The 13,333-nt window shown below is 42.6% G+C and overlaps 1 long non-coding RNA gene across 1 annotated transcript; it reads left to right on the top strand.

Annotated features, from left to right (window-relative positions):
- Nucleotides 1–4,891: 4,891 nt before the first annotated feature.
- LOC150022719 (uncharacterized) lies at nucleotides 4,892–13,098 on the top strand. The gene is made up of 3 exons (XR_016509669.1): nucleotides 4,892–4,987; nucleotides 5,087–5,163; nucleotides 12,769–13,098. It is a non-coding gene; the product is annotated as an uncharacterized LOC150022719 (long non-coding RNA).
- Nucleotides 13,099–13,333: the final 235 nt, after the last annotated feature.

Below are 13,333 nucleotides of genomic sequence, written 5' to 3'. Positions count from 1 at the left end.
GTAAAAGCAGACTAGTCAAATTCCAGCAGCACCTTAACCTCTTTTTTCATTACCTTTTTTCCTTCACTAACTCTTTCCATATTATAAAATCTATACATAAATGTGCATGTGTATTTGTGTGCATGCGTGTACATGTATGTATTTTATGTGTTCACATGCATATACATATATGACATGTTTTTAAAAGAAAATAGTCCTTAAAAATAATAAAAGAAAATAAAATATCCCTTGGAATTAAAATTCTAAATTCTCATCTTGTTTGTTTAGACTAAAAAGAAATGTAATATTTCCAGTATTTAGATGTGTTGGGTTTTTTTAAATTATTTATTTGTTTATTTATTTATTTTTAGAGGGGAAAGGAGAAAGAGGGAGAGAAACATCACCGTGTGGTTGCCTCTCACTTGCGCCCCCAACTGGGGATCTGATGTGCAACCTAGTCATGTGCCCTGACTGGGAATCGAACCAGCGACACTTGGCTAGATGTGTTGTTTTTTAAATCAAATAATACATGAGCAGTTGCTTGTTTTAGTAAAGGTTTCAGTATATTTATATTTTTATTTTTATTTAGATCTTTTGACAGTTAAGGAATTTGGCTGCATTTTCATTCTTTTTAGAAAAATTCAATTCAAAACTATAAAGGAACTGAATGAAAATATCCAGCAGGTTCCTTTTATCATTTTGTTATTTCTCCAAATTACAGAAGCACTGAGGGGAAATGCCTTTGTAATTCTCATGAATACCTAATGATCTGTTTCATTAAGGGTGGAAAAAATAGTCTATGACTGTATAGCAAAATAATACTAGTATTTTCCATAATTTTTGTAATGTAAAACCAGGGGAAGCTTATGTTTAAAAGTTTAACAGAAACTTTGTTCTTCCATTTCCAGTGGATTGAGGAAAAGGGGAAGCTGAGATGTGATGCTGGAAATCAAGGTTCCTAAACTGAGGCACGTTCTCATGCCTCTCGGTCCAGGTGTTCTATGACCCGAGCTGGCGAGCTGGACTCACTAGCGCTGACAGTCTTTGACTGATCAGGCCTCAGGGTTTCAAGACATCCTGTGACTTAAAAGGAATCTTGCTGAGTACTCCATCTTCCCTGATGTTGCCAAGGAAACCAAACGAAGCCGAGCACAGGTAGTGCTGGTAGTGCTTAACCTTGCGTGCTTTCTGTTAATGTTTAAGGAACAGTGTATCTGTTCCCATAGTCTTAAAAGAATAGATGATTGAATTCCTGTTATTTTCTGTTTTTGAATCTATTAATGATATATAGTTTTCTTTGTCAGGAAGCATTCTTTATCGTTTATATATTAACCTCCTTTGTTGTAATCCCAAGTAATTGTATATTGTAATCAATATTGGAATGTGCCTGTGAGCTCATTCCTTACCCTCCCTATTGATTTCTATACTTATAAAACTCAATAAAAGGAGAGGTCTTTGCGCCGCTCGCTGCTGACCTGCCAGAGCGTGCGGCAGCCCTCCAACGGACTCATTCTCCTTGCTGGAATTACTTCCACGCCCTCGACCACATTTAATACAACAGAGGTGGAATATGATGCTATATGCTTGAGTTAAGATGGCTCTGGCTGCAAGGAGCAGAACATTCAACAAAAGCCAACTTAAACTATGACATTTATTTACCTCACATAACGATAATTCAAGGGGGTGGGGCAAGGCCAAGATGAGTTAGGGACTCTGCCATGTCACTGAGGACCTGAGTTTTTACCATCTTTCACTCTGTCCATCTTAGCATCCTTGTCTTCATCCTTAGGTCATCTTAGTTACAGAAAGCAGCTACTGCTTGAAGTGTCCCATGAAAACACAACTGTCTAAAGAGTAGAGGCATGTTTCCTGAACACCACTTCTTGTTAAGAATGAAACCCTTTCCTAGAACTCTCACACAAACTGCTCCTCAAGTCCCATTGGCCAGATTAGGTCACATGTTTATATCCTAGCTGCAAGGGAGGCTAGGAAAGTGTCAGTATTTTGGGCTTCTCCATTGGAAGGTAGACACCATCAACACAGAAGCAGCCATGAGAAGGAATGAATATCACCTGAAAGTACCCATCTCTGACAAAAAGTGGCTTAAACAATAAAACCATCTGTTATCACACTTGAAATGTTCAGAGGAAAACAATTCCAGGGTTACTTCTAAGACTCACTGGAGTCATTGAGGAAGCAGATTCTTCTGTCTCTTTGCTTTGCCATTCTCAATGTTCATGTTCTCTCCCTTCATGGTTACAAAATGGCTGCAACTACTCCAAGCATTATTTTTACACAATACATTCAGAGCCATAAGGGAAAGGCAGCTTCTCCTACATGTCACTATGTGTTTATTGGGGAGCTACATCTTTACACAATGTACTCAGCCCACTTCCCCTTCCAATCACTAGCAAATGAAATTGCCTTGATGAACTTAGCTCAATTATAGATCATCTCCTAGCGCTGGGGGATGGTATTCTAGCAACTGAGGATATGGTATTATTTGACTTGGTTCAAAGTATATACCACATTTTGAAGGACAGGGCCCCACCCCAAAAAAACATCATTGTCAAACTGACTCCTTAGCTGGGCCTTTAAGAGATCTTTAAGAGTTCGATCAGGCAGCACTTACCTGTGATGAAGTATATGGTAGGACCCATGGATCCCATAGCTATGTGCCCATTATTGTTCCTCTGTCATACTGTATTATGCAAATTTTCATGATGGTTAGTCAGAAACTCTGTGAGCCCTTGGATTGTGGTGCTAGCAAGGGTCAGTGGGAAGGCATGGTAAACGCATACCCAGGTTACATATTAGCCTCTGTGTTGGGGATCCCCAACCCACAGAGATTCCCTGATGTTGTGGATGAAATGAAGACTTCTTAGGCAGCTTGTGCTAGGGGAGAGAAGACTGGTAAATGTCTGTGAGACAAATGCCTCAATTGCCTTCCTCCTAGGTCTTCTATTGAGTGCGGTAAGCTTAAGGGCATATAGCATGCACATAAAGCTCATCAACCAATGCTAACCAGTGCTGGTTACAGAAAACAGACATTGTTCAGGGATAACAATTGAGATCTCCCTCAGGTCAGGGTATGTTAGACACAAAGACTTCAGATGGCCATAAAATAGGGAGGGTGAGTTCATTTTGAGTTAAAATTAAAACCTCTGCTGCTGGTAAAATAAAGCGATCAAGCAAGGTAAAAGAACAGGGCGAGCTTCAAAGGACATAAAGCATTTTCTCATGGCCCGATTCCCACCAGGACCCACTGGCTATAGCATCAAGGCATGTATGCACCCAGCTTTCCCAGTTTTCCGGTCAGGTCTTACAGGCTTCATTTCCTTCGCTTGGCCTGTGCGGGGCTCCAAGTCTCAATACCTTCCCTGGGACCCCCAACACCTTTGTAGGGTCAAATCACTGCCCTATCCACTGATAGAGAGAAAGCCCTCAAGTGAAGATTCACAGGTGCCATCAGCATACACTGGACTCTAAGTGCCAAGGGGATGCATATGCACAGGGCACCAACAGCATCTGCAGTTGGCAGCGGCTGCCCTTTATCCTTTTGTGTAGAACAACAACAACAAGAACAAAAGAAACTGAAGTGCATTTCAAGAAATTTTCCAAAAAAGGATCCGAAGACTTCTAAAGGACTGTGTGGCCAAATTCTATGGTCCTGTCTTTCCTTCTTTGCACCACAGACATCGACTTCAGGAGGAAAGCACCTGGTTGAACATGGGGTGATGCATCGCAGTGGGATACCCTCACATCCTCTCTAGACTTTATAAAGATCTCTAGGGATTGACATTCTCAACCTCAACATCTCCAATGACACTGGATTGCATAAACTCTACAAATGTGTTCTTTCTTCGATTTGAAGTAATTTAATTTTGTTCCACTCTAGTGATTAAGAACCCACCAGTCCCCCCACCCCTTTGTCTGGCCTCCTTTTAATAACCCTTCATATTCATGAAATACTTTAAAGTACTCTTTTACTTTTTTTTTTCCAGGCTAGACAATCTGTGTGTTTGTTTTTTTGTTTTGTTTTGTTTTGTTTTTTTAACTCTTTTCTAAATGACCTACCTCCTATCTCTTTCATAATTTTCATTGTACTACAAAAATAAGTTTGAAACATCTCTTGGCAAATGGGAATGGGATGGGGAATAGGTATGCCCCATCTAAGTGGTCCGTAGTTAAAGCAGTTTGAGACCAAGAGCTCCTTCTTGGGTCCTCTTTCCTCTGCTCCCTGCCCAGAGGGTCAGTGACCCCAGGCCTAGTGGGTTACTCACTGGTTGAAATGGCCTGGATGAAAGGAAACACATCCTATCACATGCCACAGAACTAGGGTCCTCTGTTATTCACACTTTAGATTTGCTGATTGCCGTATTAATAAAGCATCCTTTGGTGGCAATTGACAGAGACCCAAATTTATTCACCTTATTCAAAAAAGAGAATTTCTTTTGACGTGTAATTAGGGGGGGGAAAAAAAACAGGCTTGGCTTCATGCAAAGATGGATTCGGCTTTCAAACTTTATCATCAGCAATTTGTTTTCCTGCCTCTCAGCTCTTCCTCCTTTGTGCAGGGGCTTCATTCCCAAGGCTTTTCCTCTGTGGAGCCCACGCTGGCAACTGCTCACAGCAGGTTTATAATTCTACTCTGTATTCCCACCAAGCAACCTCAGGAAATACAGGAAATCTCTACGTAGCTCCAGAGGAATTCCTGCTGTGTAGTGTCATTGGTCTGGCTTGGGTCCCGTGCCTGTCTCTGAACCAATTGCTGAGAAAAAGAGAATGGGATGTTCTGATTGGACTGGCTGAGGTCACAGGCCTACCAATGAAGTGGGAGCAGGGGACAGTCCCACCTGAACCACAAGATTGGGGTGGTGGCAGAGTGCTGGAATCCCAAAGACATACCAAGGTACTATTACTAAAAGAAAGGGCAAATGTTGCTGGAAGGCAAAAACAAGGGATCTCCACCACTTTCCCTGACAAGCAGCAGCACCAAATAACACAGGTTCATTATCATTAATATCCTTTTAATATTGCTAATGTCTGTGTAACAATGCTCTGACTTTCAGGTCTCAGCCAACATGTCTCTCCTCTCCAAACCTAGAGCCTCGAGGAGCCCTCAGGAGATTACTGTCAATGCTGAGACCGCCTGTTTTTGGCTGAGAAGGAATAGTTTTCCAGGTAGGGGGCATTTATTCAACATATGTTTCATCCTTTCTGTGTATCACACATGTGCCTGACCCAGCACCTGCCTGTGATAATTAACCTAGTGAGTACTTTACAGGGAAGTCAATATTAAGACAATGTGATAAGGAGAGGGATAGAGTTCTGTATCTATACATGCTGATAAGGAAAAACTTTGGAGAAGAAGGCTCCAGGTCTGCTCAGGACAGTCAGGACATGCTTCTACAGGGAGCATGGCCTTGTGTATGTGTAAGGGTTAGCAGACAGGTGGAGGATGAGGGAATGGATGGACATTCCAGGTGGAGAAAACAAGGTGTGCCAGAGCACAAAGGCAAAATGGGCCGTGGCACGTTTTTGTAATTAAGTAGGCCAGGCTAACTGCAGCTCAGGGCAGGTTGTAAAGAACATGAATGAACTTGTCAGTCATGTCAAGCCTGGCTGTTTGAAATTTATCTTGCAAGCTATCATTGGCCCTGAAAGCTTTTAGGCAGAAAAAAAGTACGACCAAATGTGGTTTTGTTTGTTTGTGTAATGACTGCCCAGAGAACAGGTTGCAGAGGAATAAGACTGGAGCTAGGGAGTCTACTTCAGTACCGTCTACATCTGTGGTCTGGCAGGTTTTGTTAAGCAGGAATGAAACACGATGGGGATGGAGAAGGAATGGATTAGCAACATTCAGGGGCCAGAATTGACAGGGTAGAAAAATGAAGGAGGGTGAAGGAAAAGAAGAGAGCGGTGAGTCTAGTAGGATCCCCAGGTTTCTGGTTTGGGTAACTGGTTGGTTGATGTTGTCGTTCCAATGGAAACAAGATTTTCAGAAGAAGATGATGAAGATGGCTGGGGACATCCAGTTGGAGATATGTAATTGATGCAGTGGTCGTGAGTTAAGAAAAGGCTTCAGGGCTGGAATGCAGATGTCATCAGGGACCAAGAGTAGCTGAAGCTGTGTTTGTGGGCGTGTCTGTCAAAGAAAGAGTACAACATGAAAAGAAAAGTGGGAAGGCTAGAACCCTGGGTATCACCAACTTTTAAAAATCCACTCGATACAGAAAAGTCACGAAAGAGACAAAAATGAAAGGGTCAGCCATGGAAGGGTAAATGAGGAGGTTCCCTTTCCGGGAAGGGTAGATTTTCCTCTTCAGAGTCGTTAGATATCTCCGTGAAATCCTCAGACTAGTGAGTGGTAGAGCCTGGACCCATACACGGTTCTGACTCCCAGCTCATGATTTTCTCTGAGGCACTACATTGCTTCCCAGGGTGATAATGTCAGCCATGCTGGTGGCATGTTTGTATCACACCAAATGTTTTCAATTCTCTTTTGGAAAAATAGTCTCATTTCCCTCTCCACTCTAACCCTTCCCTCCTAAAGCTGCAGATCGGGAATGGGGATAAGATAAGATTTTCTAAAAATATGTGAAAAGGCTGCAGCCTCCACCCAACAGCCAGCCTTGGTACCTGAACAGGTGATCTTTGCTCACTTCTGACTCCTTGGATGTCTTCCAACCAACTGAGGTCACAAATACATGACACATTCCAGGGACACTTTCAAGGCAAAGCTTATCTTTACAAATAATCAACTAGACTGGAGAAGGCAGAACCAGGAAATTCTCTCTGTGAGGCCCACAGAGGCCTTCTTCCCTACTAGCCTGCATCTGCTGCTGTAAATAAGGAATGAACGTTGATGTCGGGGCCGTCTTGGTAGATTGTAGATAGACGGGAAAATTTATGTATTTTCTAGTGTGTGCTGGGGGAGGACCAGGATGTGAATCCAAACCCAGTTCAGTCAGTTAGTGGCTCTTCGGCCACGAGCCCCTCTCTGAGCCTGAATTTTCTTAATCGTCCAATTGAGACATTGATCCTTATCTCATAACATTGTGTAAAGATGACATGAAATCATCAATGTGCGTAGAGCTTCTGGTTTCCGGTGAAAAGAATAGAATAATTAGGTAATTGGTTTCTATATCTTTTTTATTTCATTGTTGCAAAAAAAAACAAACAGATAAGATTTGCCATTTTTTAAGAAATTCATCCACATGTAGTACATTTGACTTTTCTCATTTTATAAATTTTGAGCAAGACTTTTACAGGCAGCTATTAAACATTGAAAATGTTCTTACATGACTTTTGAAAAGGCCATTTCCCCCTGGCATTGCTTTGTGAATCCTCTTATAAAGATTTGCCATTTTAAGTGTACAATTCAGTAGCACTAATTACATGCACAATGTGGTATGGCCATTATCACTATCTACTTTGAAAACTTTTCTATCACTCTAATTAGAAATTCTGTACCCATTAAGCAATTAATGTCTACTCTACCCTACCCTAAGCCCTTGGTAACCTCTAATCTACTTTTGAACCTACGCATTTGACTATTCTAGGTATTTCATGTAAGTGGAATTATACATATTTTTACTTTTGGGAATGGCTTATTTCACTTAACATGATGTTTTCAAGGTTTATTCATGTTGTAATTTGTATGAGAACTTCATTCCTTTCTATGGCTGTTCATCTGTTTATGGGCAGCTGGGTTTTTTTGCAACCTTTTGGCTACTATGAATGATGCGGCAGTGAATATTGGTGCACAGGTATCTGTTTGAATCCTTGTTTTCAGTATTTTGAGTGTATACATAAGAGTGAAATTTCTGAGCCATACAGAAATCCTATGTTAAATATTTCTGAGGAACCACCAAACTGTTTTTCATGTAAATGCACCTATACATTTCCACCAGCAATGGACAGGGGTTTCAATTTCTCCACATCCTCACCAATACTTGCTATTTCTTCCTTTGATCACAATTATTATTGCCATACTTGTCAATGTGAAGTGATTTTTTCATTGGGGCTTAATCTATGTTTAATTATCTCTGTCAATGAAAGAACACAGTTTGGATGATCAAATCCAACCAAAGGCTCAAAGGTTATCTATATGAAGTTTTCTAATAGTTGGGTATTACTTAGGAGAGTCTGTGCCACACAAACCAACGGTGATTATCTGGTTTAAAAAGTAAATACATATCTGAATCAAAAGAGACTGGAAGCTGGTCCCTTCCTGGATGACTCCTTGATTGTGACCTATACTAGCAGCTAATCTACAGTGTCCCCAGGCTGATTCATAATGGCACATCAAGAAAGGCAGGGCACTTGTCTTTCTGGTTTATGATTTCCTCAATAAATAAAGATAATTAATTATTTTGTTTCAGGAGGCTTAACGGCTTTGATCGTTGCAAATTGATAAGAAATAGCAGTACTATTGTAATGGGTACTAACAGACAGAGGAAGGGATGCTGAACTTGAATTTTTAAGAGACATAAGAATTATAGGGACCAGACTACCCACCATTTGATATATAAGCTTTTGTGTTAGAAGATAGTCAGTTGACCATATGCTGTGCTCTTGAATTTATAAGCACCTAGAAAGGAAGAATCTTATCTATTTTAGCTCGTTTAATACTCAAAAGAACCCTGTAATAGGTATTATTAATGTTCTTATGTTACATGTGAGAAAACAATCCTTGAAAAATTAAATAACCTGCCCAATTGATTGAACCAGAGCCAAATTCATCTGACTTCTGATGACAGTCTGAGCTGAATGAGACATTGCAGTCAGAGCAGCTATATTTGTTTCCTAGGGCTGCAATAACAAAGTACCACCAACTGAGTGGCTTTAACAGCAAAAATGCATGGTGTCACAGTCTTGGAGTCTAGAAGTCCAAAATCGAGGGTTCTACAGGAGAATCAGTTCTGTGTCCTCTCTCTCCTAGTTTCTGGGAGCCTCGGGCATTCCTTGGCTTATAGATGGAATCCTTCCTATGTCTTCACATTGTCTTCTCTCTATATGTGTCTTTCTCTATGTCCCCAAATCCACTTCTCATGAGAACACCAGTCCAATCGGATTAGAGCCGACCATGATAACCTCATTTTAACCTAATTACCTCTGGAAAGATCCTATTTCCACATAAAGGCACATTCTGAGGAACTGGGCCTTCAACATATCTTATTTGGGGGCTCGGTACCCAATTCAACCCATAACAGTAATTTAATTAAGATGTTTATACCTCCAAATGGGCTTAACTTTATAACGCCTGAAGGACCTTAGAATGTATTTTATATTCAGGAAAAAAAAAAACTAAGTGTAAGTTTCTACTGGGAGCCTGCTCGGTATTCCCTAAGCTACTTAAAAATCCTGCCACATGCTCTGGACATCTGCTATTACAATCTTCTCAAATCTTGAACTCTCGAGAAGTTTGATTCACGGTGCCTGTGGGCCTGCTTAACTTTGAGCATTGGTTCAAAAGGAAGGTCCCCTTTATTTTCAAATTGTTTCAAGGTTTATTTTTGAAATAAAGTTTCCATTTCTTATGGAATTCCCAAAGTCCAGTGCATCTGGAAAAGAGTGCGTTGGAGTTCTGAAATAGATTTTGGAACTTAGGCCTTCACTTAGAAAAAATAAAAATAAAAAAATGATGTTACAGTTTGATTTTAGTTTTGTGAGAAAACAGGCCTACCTGCGCCACAATGTGGATTTGTTTTTTTAAGATGTTGCCAGTTCTCTGCTTGCTCCTCCTGAAGACCTCACAGCAGAGCTGAGGGTAGGAATGTGGGGAATGGCTGCCTGGCCAGGGAGACGAAGGGGTGGACGTGTTGAAGGATGTGAGCGATGCTCTGAGCTGGCCCGACCCCTCTGCCCACCCCTTCAGGGCTGAAGGGTTTGTTTCCTCAGCTGCTGGGAATGTTGGCAGCTGACAGCCCTCAACGGTCAGCCCTCTTTAGGAATTGCCCAGACTGGGTCAGCCGGCCACACCCCAGGTCGCAATCTCCTCCCAGAGCGGCCTGCACCTGATGACTGCCCCGTGGAGGTATGCGACACCGGCTTGTGCCCCACCTCAGGGTGACGCCCCGAGAGCCCTCCCAGCTTCCACAGTCCCTGTGACCTGAGGCCTTGTGGTGTCTGCCACAGCCCATCCCCTGGTGACTAATGCTGCTGACAGGTCCTCACCTCACCCCAGCTGTTGGTCTTGAGGACATTCCCTAAAGAAGCTTATTGTATGATCATCTCAGTGCATGCTTCTGGGACACCCAACCTGTGACCAGACCCCCGAAAATGGAGACTCTAAGAGAAAGAGCCAACAATGGGAACAGATACGGGGCAGGATTCGGGCCTGTGGCCACGGGGAGACAGAGAAGACTGTGTGGGAGGCTGCCTCCGAAGCAATTGTTTCACCCAGCACATCTCAAGGAATAGCTCTGGGACCTAAATGGAAAAAAATTGTATTCCTCCAAAAGCTCCAAGGGGAACTCAATAACAACAGCCCAAACAAAAAAGTGAGGGGGAAGGTGATCTAGGAAACACATATAGGTCTGGATCCCAACGAAAAGGCTCAAAAGGGGAAAGGATAGCAATGAGTGTCAGGATATATTTTTCTGACACAAGCCAGCAGAGGAACTTGAAGCTGTATTTGTAATTTAGCTCAAGTAAGACCTTGACATTTTCTTCCATGTTATGTCATCTTGCACTTGAACCAGTCGCTTGATTGTAGTGAACAGGACGAGTTAAGTATAGTATAGCCCTGGCTGGTGTGGCTCAGTGGATTGAGTGCCAGCCTGAGAACCACAGGGTCGCCAGTTCGATTCCCCGTCAGGGCACATGCCTGGATTGAGGGCCAGGTCCTTCAGAGAGGCAACCATACACTGATGTTTCTCTCCATCTCTTTATCCCTCCCTTCCCATCTCTTTAAAAATAAATAAAATCTTTAAAAAAAATTTTTTTTTAAAGAATAGTCTAGCTAGATGAGCGCAGACTGTGAGGAAAGGCCAGCATTCAGAGGAATGATTTTAATGGAGAGATGGTCGCTTCATACCCTTAGATGGTGGCAGCAAAACATGACCAGAGGCAATGACCCAAAGCCTATTCTGTGTGTGTACGCCTATATGTGTCCATCTATCTCTGTGTACATATGTGTCTGTGTGTCTGAGTATGTGTATCTCTGTGTATATGTTTGTGTGTCTCTGAGTGTGTGTGTACTTGTATGTGCAAACCTGTTTATGAGTGTGTATGCGCACATGTGTATATGTGAAGGGGGCGGTATGTGTCTTGTGCGTTGCTTAGAGTCTGCTCCTGCTGACTAGATTATATCCTCTTTGGTCATTGCCTTAGTTTGGGTCTCCCCAGAAGCAGAGGCAGGATCTGAGTGCAGGTAGTTTCACTGAGCAGTGATCCTTAGAAACAGGAGAGAGAGAGCAGAGACAGGAAAGAGAGAAGCAGTGTTATCCAGCGTTTCTGTGTGTGAGAAACGCTCACAATAAAAACCGGGACACAGGACTTGAGCAGTAAAGCGAGGCCTTTATTCACGAGTCTGCAGAGCCGGGCGCACCCTCATAGCCAGCAGAATGTGCGCCCCAAGTAGACAAAGGAACCTGGTTTTATAGTCTTAGCTTCCCCACCCTAACGCAACTAGTTTCCCCTCCCCTCTCCTCCTTCCCCGTTTCTCCATGACTGGATACTCCGGAGGTACAATCTAACGCGTTCATCTAAATGCCCCTATTGTGATTTGTGAATATGCTAATGTTATCCACTCCCTTCTCAGAGATCCTTTAATTACATTTGCCCTTAAGACCCTTCAATTACATTTGCCTTTTGTTACCAATGACTTTGCTACTGGTTTGGGAGTCACTATGACCTTGTTTCTAACATGTGGGAAACGGGGTTCGGTTCCATTGGGCCCTTCTGAGAAGTACTCCGAATGCTTCCCAGAATTGTGCAGGCTAAGGGCAGCATTTACCCACGGGCTCCTCCCCTTCGGCGCCTGAGGGCTCCCCCCGCAGGCATGGGGCACTTCCGGGCTGTGCTCCAGGTTAGTGAGCAGTCCTGAGCGTGGGAGGGGGCTCTGGGGCTGAAAACAGAACACAGGGTGTCTGCCTTAGAGGATCGTCTGAGCTCGCAGGGAACTCAGCTGTGACCGAAATCAGAGCAGTGGAGGGCAGCGATACAGGCTGCCACAAACCTCTCCTCCAGTCACAAACTGCCAAGGGCCCCAAGAGAAACAGTGACATGTTTCACAAAGGTATATCTTGGAAAAGTCTTGCTGGGTATTTATAAGGCAAACTAAACTATGGATAAAGAAGTTTGATCTTGAGTTCCTTTGTCTAGTAATAAGCCATGATGGTTGCTGGGTTTTCAATAAAGAAGAAAGTGGGTGCTTTCTATTTTGGGAGTTTTAAGAGGTCAATACATATTAATACCTCTTTCTTTCCCATTGTAGGAAACAAGGAAATAGTGACTCCCAAACAAATGTAATTAAAGGGTCTTAAGGGCAAATGTAATTAAAGGGTCTCAAGAGCAAATGTAATTAGAGGATCTCTGAGAAGGGAGTTGACAGTATTAGCATATTTACAAATCACAATAGGGGCATTTAGATAATCGGGTTAGATTGTAACTCTGGCTTAACCAGTAATGGAGAAATGGGGGAGAAAAAGAGAGGAGGGGGAGCTAAATCGTATTACTATAAAACCAGTTTTCTACGTCTGCTTGGCGTGCACATGCTCCTGGCTGAGGGTGCGCCCGGCTCTGCAGACTCGTTAATAAACACCTCGCTTTGCTGCTCAGGTCCTGTGTCCCGGTTTTTATTGTGAGCGTTTCTCACACCATGGAGTGCTGAAGCAACTGAGAAAGAAGACGCAGGACACTGAGAGGCGGAGATGACAGTGGCAGCCAAAAGGGCAGAACAGGCAGACGTTCTATGCCTGCACAGTCTGAACGATGTGACCGAACACCTGTGCAGATGCACTTGTCTGGAATCCTTGCCGTGCCCGGGTCCTCGAGACGGGGAAGAGAATGGATATCCAATGGTCATGTAATGTATTCACAGTCTTTAATGCTACATCGAAATCTAGAGACATATAGATTTCAGTGAGAAAAAATTTTTAATGTGCGTTTCATACAAAATGTTTAATTCTTGCAATCCAAAAGGAAACTCCATAAATGACCAGAAATACGTATGAAGCCTTTGTTCCCATAAATAAAATTTTAAGTTAAAAGGTATAGAAGAAAATAACTTCCAGCTCTGATGATTAAAGAGGGCAAGCATGAGTTTTAAGAGAATAAAAGCCAGATTTTTTTTCTTGATCTAAAGGCCCGTACCATGAAGATGCAGAATCTGAAAGCATCAAAT

This window comes from Furipterus horrens, unplaced genomic scaffold (assembly GCF_987537825.1).
Source record: "Furipterus horrens unplaced genomic scaffold, mFurHor1.1.pri manual_scaffold_1, whole genome shotgun sequence".
NCBI lineage: Eukaryota > Metazoa > Chordata > Mammalia > Chiroptera > Furipteridae > Furipterus > Furipterus horrens.
This window is presented reverse-complemented; position numbering and strand designations above follow the sequence as displayed.